Here is a 14,974-nt window from a genome sequence, read left to right as displayed (position 1 = left end):
GTTTCCGAAGCAACTGCAATAGAATACGCTTTTTCACAAGTTAAGTCCGTTTCTGCCAGGAGTCGTCGTTGAATGCGATCATCATTGATTCCACACACGATCCTGTCTCTCAACTTTTGCTGTAATGTGTCGCCGTAATTACAGTCCTGTGCCAGCCTCCGCAGCTCGGCCACGTAATCCAACACTGACTCGTTTGGCTTACGACTGCGGGAATCAAACTTGTACCTTTGGACGATTTCACTTGGTTTCGGGTCAAAATGGTTCTTCATCAACAACACCAGTTGCTGATAAGTTTTATCTTTTGGTTTCTCCGGGATGAGGAGATTCCGCATTAAACTGTATGTAGATGCGCCGACCACACTGAGGAGAATTGCTCTCTGCTTGTCTCCGTTATCAATTTCGTTGGCCTCAAAAAACTGTTCCATTATTTCACAGTATTCTTCCCAGCTTTGCTTTTTAGCATCAAACGCTGTTAGAGTGCCAATGGTCGCCATCTTCCAGCTTTTTTTTCTTTCGCGTTTCTCTCTCCCCCTTCTTTTTTTTCACCAAAAAACAAAATCCTTACCCGTTCAAAGTTCTTTATCCTCGTCGCCAAAAAGATGTTGTATCTTGGCCGAAATAAAGTAGAACAACATCTCAATTTCCGTCGTGTATTTTAATCACAACTTTATCACAGGTACATGCGGAGCATCACTTGCTCGCGAACTGGTAACAACATGCATACTCAAGGCAAGTGCGCCCTCTATTGGGGAGCACTAATAATGACACTCTATTGCACACAATAACACATTCACATTAAGAGGAGCAGAATATAGCACATACAATTCTCTAGTGCAATATACCACAAAAAGTGTCTTAAACAGTCGCATTAAATCGCTCTTGAAAACGAGTCTGAGCGACCACAGAGACGCTACCGGTTTCTGCCGCTAGAGGGCGCTGTCATATTTCACCTTTTTTTCTTACATCACGCATCCCGCCTCCTGACCGTGCTGGAGGTTCAGCACTGGTCATGGCACTGGTGCATTGAAGTGTATTTTATGTCCTGTAATATCATTCTTTATGGTACGAGTGGTTCTCTTGAGCGGTGCTAAGTGTGTTTAAAGAAAGGTTTAAAGTTACAAACACGCGGATAGAAACATGGCAACTGCAGAGAAACGAACCATTTCAGTGAGCAGAAGAAAACAGGTCCAGTTTTATACATCTAACTCACTAAACCAAATTAACATCACGTCCTTGGTCAAATATGTCGAGTAGATTTCTCAGTATTAAAGACAAAAACAACAACATTCCAGACATCTTAATTGTATGTAACTCTGCAATAAGCAATAATAACAGATATCTTTGTTCTGTTTTTCTTTATTTGCCACAGCGTGAAGATGATTTGTGTGTTCTACAAAATCTCATCACGGCTCATTGGCCTGGCAAGGATTCTAAAGCATACAGCAAAGTTTTACATGGACTATTTAAAGGAATAATCCTCACCCCACATCAGTAAGTCTGTGTAAAAGCTTTTGATAACAATCTATGACGTGATATCTAACGTCTCCTTTCCTTAGATCTGAACATGATGAAGAGGTTGAGTCCCGAGCTCACTTTTGCTCAGATTCACAGCAGCTTTTTGCAGAAACGGGTGAAAACACATTCAAATTACTCACAATTTATAGCTTATTACTTATTTATTTAATTCATGTCAAGCATGAAGTCTAATTTTCAGTTTTCAAAAGGTTTTCGGACCCGTCGTCAATCAAGACGAGTTTCTTTGGGTTTTTTTACCAAATATTTTTATATATAAAATTCCACCCGATTGGAAAAACAACGCTCATAAATCAGAACAAGACCAGAGTGTGGGATGGATATAAAATTAAAACCAAAACTTAGGGCACATAACCAAAGAAATTGTGACTTTTGGTCCAAAGTCTTTCAAATTTGTCCAGTTTCAAATCAAGTGCGAATGTCATTTTTTCCTTATAATGTCTGTTCAGTCCTTGGGCCTTTTTTCCCCTGTCGCCAAGGATATGTTCCAATAGCAGGAGTTTTGAAGTCCAGGTACGTAGTTCTGTAGGTCTGTTCATCTCAGTCCAGTGTTTCTGAGCAATAGGACACATGGTAATGATGAGCCACTTGGCAACCTGAGTTAGCGTGGCAACCCTTGTGAACGTGATGGGTTTCAGTCAAGGTTGTGGACTGGATTGTTTTATTCTTGGATTGTCTTCTTGTATCTTTATGTTAGATTATGTATATTATTATATGCATATTGTATAACAAACTTTTATGGGAATATTGTTTTTCTGATTGACACATTTCAAGATTAGGATGTGACGTTGACTCTTGCCAAGTCGATCTGCAGTAAATCTAAAAATCAGACATTTGCCCATTAACCAAATGGTTGACACTTTAGTACCTGCTACGGACATTGCATACTGAAGACATTTCACTCACTTTACCTGAATTGCACTCACAGGGGACAATGTGGCAAATTGTTCATTTATTTAGGTTTATGTGATTGGGACAATTGTGTTTCATGAGCTCGTGTCATACACAATTTTTTTTGGCGAGGCTAAATCAGGTGGTCACAAGTCTAACCTCCGATGAAAAAAAGGCTCATCAAAAAGACACAGTTTGTCTCTTCCTTCAGTTCTGCAGGAAAGAGTTTCATTTTTGGTACCTTTTACAGAGAAAGCTGAAGTAGTTTTACTCCTTGGAACTCTACACTTTCCATTCTGTGCTCCGGTTATGATGAAATAACTCAAGTTTGCTGTTGCAACACTGAAATGTCCCCATTGTATGTCAAATAAAAGTTCTCCTATAAGACTCATGCAATATTCATTTCAAGACACTTTTTCAATGTACCTTGAGTAGATGTGGGTGATTCTGATGAAAACTCAATATACCTCAATATTTTTTGGCTTATCCTCATGACAATATTTAGGCAATATTGTGGCAATCCATCAGAAATGTGTTAAAACTTGTGTACTTCATGATTGAGGTTCAAGTATCCATAAATATTCATGGATTTTAAAATGAACCACAAAAATGTTGTGTGAAATCTCACACTGCCAGTTTCTGTCATATTTAGCTTTTTATTGTAGAAAATATACTTTATATTCTAATTTTGAATATATCTAAAATAACAACTGCGATAACACAGATTTTTTTAGTTGCTCATGGTCAGTAATAATAGTACAATTCTCAGTTGTTGGTTCACGGTGAAACACATTTACTTTGCTGTGTTGGATCTGTTCTACCTGCCTGTGTGATAAATACTTAAAGGTTGAATGGACGACTTTTTTGGCCCAAATCTGAGTCTTATTTCCTTGTGGCGTGGACGGCCGATTAGTCCTGCCACGTATCAATCATAAAACGCACCGACCGCTCACCTGCAGCCGCGTGAGGCTCGTCCCACATTTCCGCGTGTCTAAGCGCATTGATCTATCATAATATAGTTCAGACATTGGTGTTGTGAGACAGTAACACATTGTCATGCCTGGACGCCGAAGAGCTCGGTAGTCAAATATTAAACAGTCGGGAGTGTCTCGTCTACAGAGCGGCGAAACTGCCATGTTATTTTGTGCCGCGGCTCCTGAAACTGCTGTTTGACCGCGCCGCGGCTCTGCAGCCACGGCCTGCCCTGATAGTTGATGTCACTCGAGAGTGGACCCCATTGAGTGCAGGCTGAGCTCTTCCGCGTTCAGGCATGACAATGTGTTGCTGTCTCACAATTTCACCCCACAATGTCTGAACTAGGGATAAAAATTACCAACCACTGCTAAAATTGAGAATAAATATATAAACAAGTGCCTTGTATTCAAACTTTAACCATTAGGGCGGAAATTGACATCAAATTTGTAATCTTGGCTGTGATTGGCCAATTAGTTTTTATCGAACACGTTACAAACGTGCGTTTGAGTCCAGGAAACCCCGTCATACAAGGGCACTTGGAGGGAAGTTCGTGTTTTTTTTTAGGGTCGAAGGAGAGACCCGCGGAGTACCAATCCCAGAATGTACAATATTTTGGAAATTAACTCTCATATGAATGTTCAGAACCGTGCGCAATAAGCAAGGGAGAGATGAAAAGAGATGCTCAATCTGCTCAAATCTGTGCACTATGCGCGCCTGGGGCAGGCAGTCACAGGTTGCCGTGGACACGGATACAATACGTGATCTTAAGGGCGCAAGCCAGCCTGGTTAACACGCTGGTGTGATCGCTGGCTTTAAGCCTAAACTTTGGGGTGTTTTTGGGGCGATCAGAGCGAATGCTCCGGTCCTCGTGCCGCTTGCACTGCTCCCAGGTGGCGGGTGACGTCAGAGGCGAGAAGGGCCAGCGCAGGTGAGGAAGCCTCCTTTTAAAGGCCCAGGTCACAGGCCATAGGCTGTCAGGGGTTATGAGGGCCTACTGCCACACTCACTTTTTGTTGAATGGTCCCAGTCACAATTGTAGGTCGAAAATAAACTGGCAATAGTCTCCTCTTGTCTCTCTCTCGGCTCGGTGTCCTTGTTCTCCCATTTTTCCCACTTTCCCAGCTGAACCATTACTGGACGCTATACGTCGTCAGCCAAAATCCAGAAGGAATCTTTTAGAGCACAATTCGGATGTTTCCTTTCCAAGCACAATGAGATGCCCGCATCCTCCACCAATTCTGTCGAAGTTTACTCTAACAGACTGCGAGAGGCGAGGATCGTTTTCAAGGTCTTTATTTGATGAAAACAGGGGAAAAACAGTAGCATGTTGTTCGTCTTGCCGCTGAGATTCAACTTTTCACAAGATTTAGCTGTGTTTTATATAGCTGTTGCTTGGGTCTAATAAAATGGCATGACGATGGCATGACATCAGCTTCAAGATTGTTTATACCAGTCTTTAAGATTGTTTATACCAGTCCAAAGATAATCAGAAAGTACACAGAAAGTTCATCGTGACACATATGCAGTAAGATCCAGTGGCGGCTGGTGGTACAAAATATAGGGGGGGCTATTTGACATGACCATGTCCAAAATTGAAATGTTTAACATTGACTGTATGGATACATATTGTTAATGATAAGACAATGACTTAGAGGCAGATATCATTTGTAAGAAAATACTTTTGACATAAAATTAAATTTTACACTTTATAAAATTACAGATTGAAAAGAGCAAATCAAAAATCTCAGTGATACTGTAACTTATAGTGCAGAGTAGACATTACTACATTAAGAGGAAATAAAAACACAAACAATTGTTGGTGTTTCATATAACAGCTTCTAAGTGGCATTAGTTTTACATTTTTGTATTTAATCATCACAGACATTATTGCTGTTGTTCTTAAAGACATGTCATTTATAACATTGTTTCATAGGTTTTCTAATAACAAAAGCATATTTTTATCAATAGAAGTTAAGCGATACTTAGCGTTAGCCTTATGCAAGTTGTTGGCGCGCTCGTTTATGAAAGAAGGAGCAAGAATCAGAAAGTTAAAATCAGTCAGATGTTTAATCCCTGCCATGTACAAGACTGATACAGATAAACAGAGCGCTTACCTAAAATGTCCCTATCGAATGTGAGGCGACTTACACAGGCGTAGTCCGGACGCCCCCTGTGCGCTCAAACAATTTATACATTTTCATATGGGGCGTGATATGAAGGTTGAGGCCTTCTCTCAGTATTCTTCCATCCGCCATTGTATCGCACAGCGATGTCCTTGGGTCTGCAGCTTTCTCCTTATCTAGGAATGTGGTCTGTGTGAGGCCAGTTTCAGCACAACTTAGAGGGACTAAAATGAATACAATCTAAAGTTAATATAGTTGGTATTCCCTTATTATATCAAGTAAAGTTAATAATTGATATTCCCTTCACAAGTAATAAACTAAAAAAAAACACTCCTCTTTAGTGTGTTGTCATGGTAACGGAGCACAAAGTTTGACAGATCACATGTCTCGGCTCGAATTGATACAAAATCATCCGCTTTCACTTCAACACGATTAAGCCAGCAGCTCAGTCGAGCAGCTCATTCCGAATCGTTTTGGACGTACCTTTTGTACACAGACGTTTGTAGATGCAGTTTTTAGACATAAACACGGAAAACACAGCATGTGCGCGCGCCGTACACCTTTTGCATACGACGCGCGCACATGCCTCTGTCCAGCGTAAAAAGCGCAGCTCCATGGCGTAACTACTACGTTCAAATATGCGCTTCGTCATTCGCAATTTTCCTTTGGCAAAAACCATAGTGACGTAGTCACTTTTGACTGTGATTTGATTGGCTAAAAATCCCCATTGCTTTTCTATGGGGCTCATGCGTCACAAAGGCGCCGGTCCAGCTGGCAGCCCGGTGTAACGATCCGCTCTTTTCTCACACTTTTTTCACACTTATTGAGCTTTATCTTTTGTATTTTGTAAATATTTTTCTACTTTACTTGTACGATAGGGACACACGCTGGAATCGCTTTAATTTAACTTGTTTTTGACTTTGTTCGGCTGGATTATTTAGTGTTTTCGTCGTGTCGTCGTGATGTGCGCTGGCTCCGAGCCCCCCCGGGCCCCCCCGGCGGGCGCCGTACCGCGTTTACACAAAGGAGGAACTCATGAAACTGCGGAGAACAGTCGTCTTACCCGGAGATCGTCACGTTATCCCGGCGGACATCCTAGTTGTTTTTGTTTATAAGAGATCTTCTACTGAGAGTGATCTGTTCTTTTCTTCTGTATCTGCCTCTGTATCTTCCTGCGTTGCATCAATGAAATTTCCCCATGTGTGACAATAAAGGAATATCTTATCTTATCTTATGGTGCTTTTCAAACCGCCCCACGGGAACGTAGAAAAGTGACGCAGGCTGCGCCACGCAGCAGACCACACGGCGCACAAACAAAGTATACATCTATATCTATTTATAGATGCATACATGGATATATATTATGGTTTTACACATTTACGCTAATAAGAATATAAGATATTTCTGAATAAATTATATTGTTTTTAGACACAAAAAAATGTTTCGTAGTTGGTAGATTGACAGGGGGGGGCGGCGCCCCAGCGCCCATAATGGACCAGCCGCTGCTGATAAGATCATCGTGACCCATGATAAATAGGCACAGAAATATAATACAAATGCATGACAATAGTTTGATATGATTAATATCCACACGCCCAAGGAGGAGTTCGTAAAAGTATAACGTGTCAGCTTTTTCAGGCCAACATCCTAGGAGGAGTTCGTAAAAGTAGGACATTTGGGAAAACACCAAAACATCGTCTACCTCTGGGAGTTGGTCCCGAGAAGAAAGGAAGGAGGACAGGGGCACAGCTGTGATTCACCAGCATAAATGAAAAAAGCACTTGTCCATAAAATTTGGGTAACTTTAGATGCCCCACTCCTGAAGTTGATGTCCTCCAAAGTTAAGCTTGATCGGGCAATCGCCCTAGGAGGAGTTCGTTAAAGTGTGAAACATTAAAATTGTGGAAATTAGAGTGATTTAGCACTTTTCCCATAGGGATAACGTATGTCCATGTTAATTTAAAAGCCACTCTGTAGGGCAATTTCACGATAAACAGACCCACACTTGAAAGTGATTCAAATTTGGTCCTCATCAGAGTTGATTGCTCAAATGGGAGCAATTTTTACATTTGCTAAATTTCAAAAATGCGTTGTCCAAATTTGCGGCTGCGCCGCACGTAGACCCAATTTGGATAACTTTAGATGCCCCACTTGTGTAGACGACTTACACAGATTTTGAGGCCAGTGGGCGAAACGCCCTAGGAGGAGTTCGTTAAAGTCCGACGTGAGCAAAATTGCGGACTCAGCGTATTTTTGGCGGACATAGGTTAGTCTGGGGGCATGGCCACAATAATATTTTGTCCTCACGAGGGGAATGCATGTCCCGAAGGAAGGAAACTCATTTCGACCGCTTGTATCCGCGATCTTGTTCTTTCGGTCACTACCCAAAGCTCATGACCATAGGTGAGGTCAGAACGTAGACCGACCGGTAAATAGAGAGCTTTGCCTTTCGGCTCAGCTCCCTCTTTACCACAACGGTCCGATGCAGCGACTGCATCACTGCAGCCGCTGCACCGATCCGCCTGTCGATCTCACGCTCCATCCTTCCCTCACTCGTGAACAAGACCCCGAGATACTTGAACTCCTCCACTTGGGGCAAGGACACCCCACCCACCTGGAGAGGGCAAGCCACCTTTTTCCGGTCGAGAACCATGGCCTCGGATTTGGAGGTGCTGATTCTCATCCCAGCCGCTTCACACTCGGCTGAATAGAGAGAATGACATGACATTTTACCATCACATAAGTGAGAGCACAAAAAGGTAATACTATCCATACAAAGGACAAGTGGGTGCAGTGTGCTCTGTGTGCGTGGCCTAGCTTAGGGAGGCATGGATTAATAAAACATGACTGGAAGAAGATGAAGCTGTACCTCAGATGTGATTGGACAGGATTTAAGTAGAAGTTAACTCCATGTTTTGACTCAGGGCTGGTATTGTACTGCGGCACAGACTGGAGAGAAAACTATTGTATTTTCCGGAATATAAGTCACACTTTTGGCCGAGGTGCGACTTATACTCCAAAGCAAATTAAATGTGATATTATTTATTATTTTCACCCTGGCAACCCAGTGGCGAGCCGTGGGTCTGGGGCTTGGGCCTTCAATGAGGTCCAACAGAGTCCCACCCGAATTAATCCACCTCTTATGACCATCATTATGATGCCATGGCTCTAGACACTATACATTTAGACAGAAATGCAGTTTAACCAGGGGTTGCATCACCTTTAGTGTTGCCAACTAGCTCAACCCCAAATGAGGGACTCTTTCTTCCAGGTGTGCATGCACATGTATGCGCGCCAACAGCTGACCAATAATGGAAATTGCAAGGTTTCATTAGCCATACCATAAACCTACTAATTTCAGTATAATTTTGGCAAACTACTGTACTTGCTTGGATGTATTGTTCATGTGAATAGTGAAGACAATTATTACAAGTTTCTCTCAAATGTCATTTTAGCATTAGACTATAACCAAATGCTGCAGTCACTGAAAAGCTTTAGGCCTAAACCAACCATTGTCAAACAAATTTATCCCAGTTCTGAGCAGTACATGGGAGGCCATATCATATTGAAGGGGGGGAAAGACAGACATTTATGTATGTTATATATTAACATTTTATTATAACTCTGACATTTAAGTTTTTAAAACCTGTCATTTAACGTGTGTAGAACTTTTTCTTATTATCCATCTGTCTTCAGTTTTTCTCTCCTACATAAATTGTATTGGTGTTGCTATCCTGACCTGTTTCTGTTGTTTCTTACTACTGTACCGTGTCTCTGTCGTTATCCTCAGTTGTCTGTGTCTTTGCAGCCTGTTTCATGGACCTCCTCTTACCCTGCAGTAAATGACAGAAACAAATCATTATTAGTTTGAGAAATACTGCCCCAAACCTATGAGGTTATGTGTGGGGCATAAATAAGAATTTTGAATTAACAAACAAAGTCAAAAGAAGACTCAACATCTAAGTTACTTTTTCCATGGATATTTTTTGCTACTCCTGACTGATTCAAGCATTTTCTTATCCTTCTGCACAGCCAGGTAGAACTCCTTTCATGGCAAGTCACACTTGACAGTGACCGTGCTGCAGGGCCGGCCCAAGCCTTCAGGGGGCCCTAAGCGAAAACATTTTTGGGGGCCCCTCACCACGTCATCAGAATCAGTTTTATTGCCATTGTCAGTGAACAATTCACATATGGGAACTTTCTTCAACGCAAACAAAGCGCACCAAAACTCCAGGGCATCCAGTTAGTTTATTCTCAACACCTCACAAGCTCAAATATTGATAACTTAAATCCCACAATGCAACTTGGTATTCCGCTGACATCACTTCTACTCCCTGTACAAATAACACACGTCCCAGATATGTTTTTGGGCGTATTTGTGGGCGTTAAGGGTCGACAGCCACATTAGCAGTTTAAATTAATGAACAGGGGGGGTCTGGGGGCCCTCCCCCAGAAATTTTCAGACCTTTTTTGGGTCTTCTGGTGCATTTTAATGTGGTCCAGCCGGCTAAAGTAAGAGTCAAATGTTGAGGTTGTAATGCTATAAAATGATGATGTGATGAAACTGTGCCAGGAGAAAATGACTAAAGCCAGTTATTAATACATTAGTGTACTTAATTACTCAATACAATATTGGCTATGAAAAATAATTATGGTCAAATTGATTCATTTTAACTGAAAATGTAAAAGTAATAGTTATCCTTACTAATTTATCTTTTACAGCTCCCAACTGTTCCTTCTTGCCAAAGTGACAAAACAAGTTATATTAAATTAAACAAATGGCATAAGCATTGCTTGATTAACAATTAAAACAGTGCAAACATGTTATTCCCAGAGAATGAACAGAACGAGAAGTGAAGGTCCAAACCTCGCTATAGTGAAGAGACTGCGTTTCTGCAACTTTGCCACTTTTATATAAAAATATATAGTATTATTCTATAACAGACGTAATTATAATATGTCTGGTTAATTTTCACTATCAATTTATTATAATTTATAACAAATAGTCTAATGATGCTTTTTAAATAAATTGAAATGTTTTATTGCTCTATTAAAAGTGAATTACAATATAAATGTTTGTTCTGATCAGAACATCACACACTGGACTCCTGCATGAAACAATGCTGCGATGTGATTGGCTGATGGACCTCACGTGCATAAACCTTTACGTTCCTCTCATTGCACGTTAAGAAGTAAAACAGACATCACGAGTCACGATTGATCTCACACATGGTGATGTGAGAGAGAGGGACGCAAACTCAAACCCGCTCATCTCTAACTGAGGCTGCACAGGGGCCCGGGACAGGGGCCCGGGACAGGGGCCGCACACTGTTCACTCCAAAGTCTCACGTCAGAGGTTCCGGACGAGACGGCGCTCGTCCGGACCGGATCTCCGCCTCTTAGTGACCGGGGCACAGACGCCCCTCCCCGGCCTCACCTGCAGCTCACACTACCGGGCTGGTGTAAATGTTAAGCTTATTATCTTTCATTCAGACATATTATTGTGCGCGGGGCAGAGCTCTCGTCGCCTCCAGCCTGAGCGAACTAACGTGACAGAATCGTGTTGTTTCAAACAGCAGCATTAACCGTCTCTTTGTAAGAGAAGTTCAATACCTGGAGAGTGTTGTTGAGTTTGCAGTTTCTTTACATCGTCAAGAAGTTTCTTCTTTCGTTTTTTGGCACCAGGAGATATATTCCTCTGGACATGAGGACCACGCAGGGACCACGTTCTGTTGTGTTTATGTTTTGCTCTCGAGCTCCTCGCGCACAATGAAGTTGCACAATCAGCGCAGGTTTGGTGTCTTGGTTGCCAGATTGTCATTACAAATAAATGCGGTTTGTCCATTATATGTTCCCGCTGTGTCGCTGTCGCGCCAGCAGCGCTACTACACTAGTGGCGCACGCTGCGCTTGCACTTCGCATAAGACGGGTTGCCAGATTGGGGGCCCTATTAACGCCTCGGGGCCCTACGCAGCTGCTTAGTTCGCTTATAGGCTGGGCCGGCCCTGCCGTGCTGCATCTGTTTCTTGAGTCCGACCATTTATTAGACATCAGTGAGATGATCCTCTGTACAAAGGCATTTGAGCCTGACACACTGAGGACAAATGAGACAATCCTGAACATGTTCATCATATTGGCTTTCTCTACATTTTGGAAAATTGCCACCCACTTCTTACTGTTGGATTTTGTAGTATCCTTGATGGCTTTCTGTATTTCCTCCCGGCATGCCCTAATCTGCAATTAATACCACGTAGGTTACAAATGCAAGGGTTTGTTTTGTTTTTTCCTGGAAACGCACAACACTTAAGTCAGGGGTGTCCAAACTTTTTTCACAAAGGGTCGCAATTTGAAACTTATACGGAGCAGAGGGCCACAAACAACCCCAAAATGTTGATTTTTTGCATTTGACATAGTTTTGATGCCTCCACACCTTTAATAAGACTAGGAAAATTAATATTATGTTGGTATAACATCGGAATGCTTCAATCTCTCCAATTTTACAGTAAAAACTACTACTTTTTGTTGTTTGGACCAATTTAGCAGGAAGCCGGAGGGCCGACAAAAATTGGTCTGGGGGCCGCATTTGGCCCCCGGGCCTTAGTTTGGACATGCCTGACTTAAGTGAATGTCCATCTCTCAGGACACATCAGCAGTCATCCACAAGAAGAATGCTCGTTTAACATCAGCTCGCGTTCTCCGTCCCTGTCCGTGCGCAGCAGCAGCTGGGTTTTTCTCCTCACGCCAAACTCCATTATCCGTGCGCCTCGGTTTCAGCGCGCTTTACCTCCGCCTTGGCACGCGTGCGGTTTCTGTTTCCTTCTCTGGATATGAATGATACTTGATTGCTGGCGGTGGCAGTCAGAGAGCGAGGACAGGCGAGGTATTTCAGTTCAATCTAACCTCGGATCAGAGCGAGCCAGCGGCTGCTCCGCGCTGATTGGCTGAGACGCGCGTCTGTCATGGTAATTCCAGGAAGTGGAGCTCTGAGAGGCGCGTGGTAAATGTATGCGTAAAGCTCAGTGATGTTCAGTAAGAGTTTCACACACACACACACCAACAAGCAGCAGCAACTGTTTCCCATAGCAACGTTTGCTTTTGGCGCGTTTACAGTAGCCTATTATTGGCCGGTGAGGCTGTGATTGGAATACGGGACTGGAACTGTCCCGGACAGGACAAATCAAAATCACCCATAATTCGGGATGTCCCTGACAATTCAGGACGGTTGGCAACCCTAGACTCACCTTGAATTGCAGGGGAAGGGTACAATATAGTACAGTTCAGCTAGGTTCAATATTTCCCTCGTTTTCTTGGCCGGGGCTACAGAGCCGCGGCTCGGCCATATAGCCTCATGGCTAACCCTAACCTTAACCCTAACCTTAATCTTAACCCTAACCCTATCCCTTACCCGGCGCGGTCTAACCCAGCGGGGTCAAATAGCCCAGCAGTTTCAGGAGCAGCAGCACAAAATAGCCTAGCAGTTTCGGCCGCGTGCCGCGGCTCTGTAGACACCAGTTTTCTTTACCTTTTCATTGTGCAGCTTCGTTGCCTGCTGCGTTGCGTTGCCCCCTCGCCGTTGCCCGCTTCGTTGCGTTGGCCCCGTGCCGTTGCCCGCTCCCTTGCCTCCGCGCCGTTACGTTGCCCCTGCTCTGTTGCCCGCTCCCTTGCGGTGCCCCCGCGCTGTTGCCAGCTCTGTTGCCCGCGCCGTTGCCCTGCACGCATGTTCGTTGAGCTGTAGATCCACTCGGGTGTCCCCAAAGGTTTTCCAAAGCACCATTGCTTGTAAGTGCCCAGCCGTACTTTGGAGTCTCGTTGACCAAATCGATCATTTGCCTTGGATGTTTTTCCAAAGGGAGTGTCTATAGGTGCGCGGCCGAAACTGCTAGGCTATTTCGTGCCGCGGCTCCTGAAACTGCTGGGCTATTTGACCGCGCTCTGTAGCCACGGCCTTTTCCAAAAGGTCTTTTTAACTCTTAAAAACGCTTTATGATCTCACCAAGTGGTTGGTTCCTTATGTAGAGCATTGGGCTGGGACACAGGGGCCCAGGATTCAAATCCTTCAGTGGCTTCTCTTTAATCATGTCGTACTTTTCATATTTAAATGTTTCAAACGTGAAACGTGTCGTTTGTGCAGAGCGAAGGGTCCCACTCCACTCCTCTGCGCCGTTCTCATCTCTGATTGGATGCTTGTTCTCTTTACCTGTTTCATTGGTTATTTTTGTTGAACTGGTGTATGATTGGCTGCATGTAGAAAGTGGGCGGGAGACAGCACGTCATGCGATCTGACCATGGAGCTGACAAAAAGGCCTCATTTAACTGAGGTTTTGCAAAAAGTGAAGGGCATAAATAAGAGCAGATCAACTGGAAAAAAGAGACATTGTTAGAGCCAAGTTTAGTTTATATATGTTCATATGGAATGTAAGAGGAATGTGTAATTTTATGTTCTACAAATGAATGTTTTGATTGTTTAGAAAGGCTAGATTTATTTGATTACATTTGTTTTATTTGTAAAATGTATTTGTGGTATTTTGCTTGCTCTGATGTAGTTGTGCTGCTGTCACTTTAAGAGAAATAGCGCCAGGTACACGCAAACGGAAGGAGACAGACAGCGCAAATGAAGAAGCCAAATGGTTCTCTTAACGTAGCATTTTATTTTTGGCCGAGCCGCGGAGTGGTGAAATGGCCCAGCAGTTTCAGGAACCGCGGCACGCCATATAGCCTCATGGCTAACCCTAACCCTAACCCTAACCCTAACCCTAACCCTAACCCTAACCCTAACCCTAACCCTAACCCGGGGCGGTCTAAAACGGTCAAATAGCGCAGCAATTTCAGGAACCGCGGCACAAAATAACATGCCAGTTTCGTCCGCGTGCCGCGGCTCTGTAAACACTCCCTTTATTTTTTGAGATTAGCCAGCTTTGATTACTTCTGTAAGAATTGTTCCAACCTGTGGATTAAAATTTGTGAACTATTTTTTACACCGGAGTCCGTGGGAGTTATTGCTCATCTTATAAAGTGCGCGAGTAACACCATTGGCAAAACAAGACCTCAGCACCCACAGACATTCAGAACATGTGCTGAAAAGAAAGTTTATCTAACGTAGAATAGACAACAACAGCAAACAATGAATTCATTGTGGTTGTCAGTGTAGCAGTGGCAAACAGGACAAACAGCTCATTGAGGCAGGTGTCTGCTAAAGGTGAGACTGACTTTTACTTTCTACAAAAATTAAACAAAATCATATCGGAATGAGCAGTGCAAAAAGCACAAATGGTCATAGTCATTGCTATACATTGGACTGTCTAGCTAAGTCGGTAGAGCATGAGACTCTTAACAACAGGATCATGAGATCTAGCCCTGTCGGTAGAAAGGTTTTCTCATGTTTGTTTTGTCACTGATTGTTTTAAATCAGAACACCAAGATGTACAATTTCTTGAAAAAGTAAATAACTAAAT

The 14,974-nt window shown here is 43.1% G+C and overlaps 1 long non-coding RNA gene across 1 annotated transcript; it reads left to right on the top strand.

Moving 5' to 3' along the window:
- Positions 1 to 1,089: 1,089 nt before the first annotated feature.
- LOC140359884 (uncharacterized) lies at positions 1,090 to 1,633 on the top strand. The gene is made up of 3 exons (XR_011926889.1): positions 1,090 to 1,185; positions 1,370 to 1,491; positions 1,557 to 1,633. It is a non-coding gene; the product is annotated as an uncharacterized lncRNA (long non-coding RNA).
- The last annotated feature ends 13,341 nt before the right edge of the window (positions 1,634 to 14,974 follow it).

Source organism: Eucyclogobius newberryi, unplaced genomic scaffold, assembly GCF_026437365.1.
Source record: "Eucyclogobius newberryi isolate DKJ021-1_F unplaced genomic scaffold, fEucNew1.0.hap1 SCAF_14, whole genome shotgun sequence".
NCBI classification, from domain to species: Eukaryota; Metazoa; Chordata; class Actinopteri; order Gobiiformes; family Gobiidae; genus Eucyclogobius; species Eucyclogobius newberryi.
This window is presented reverse-complemented; position numbering and strand designations above follow the sequence as displayed.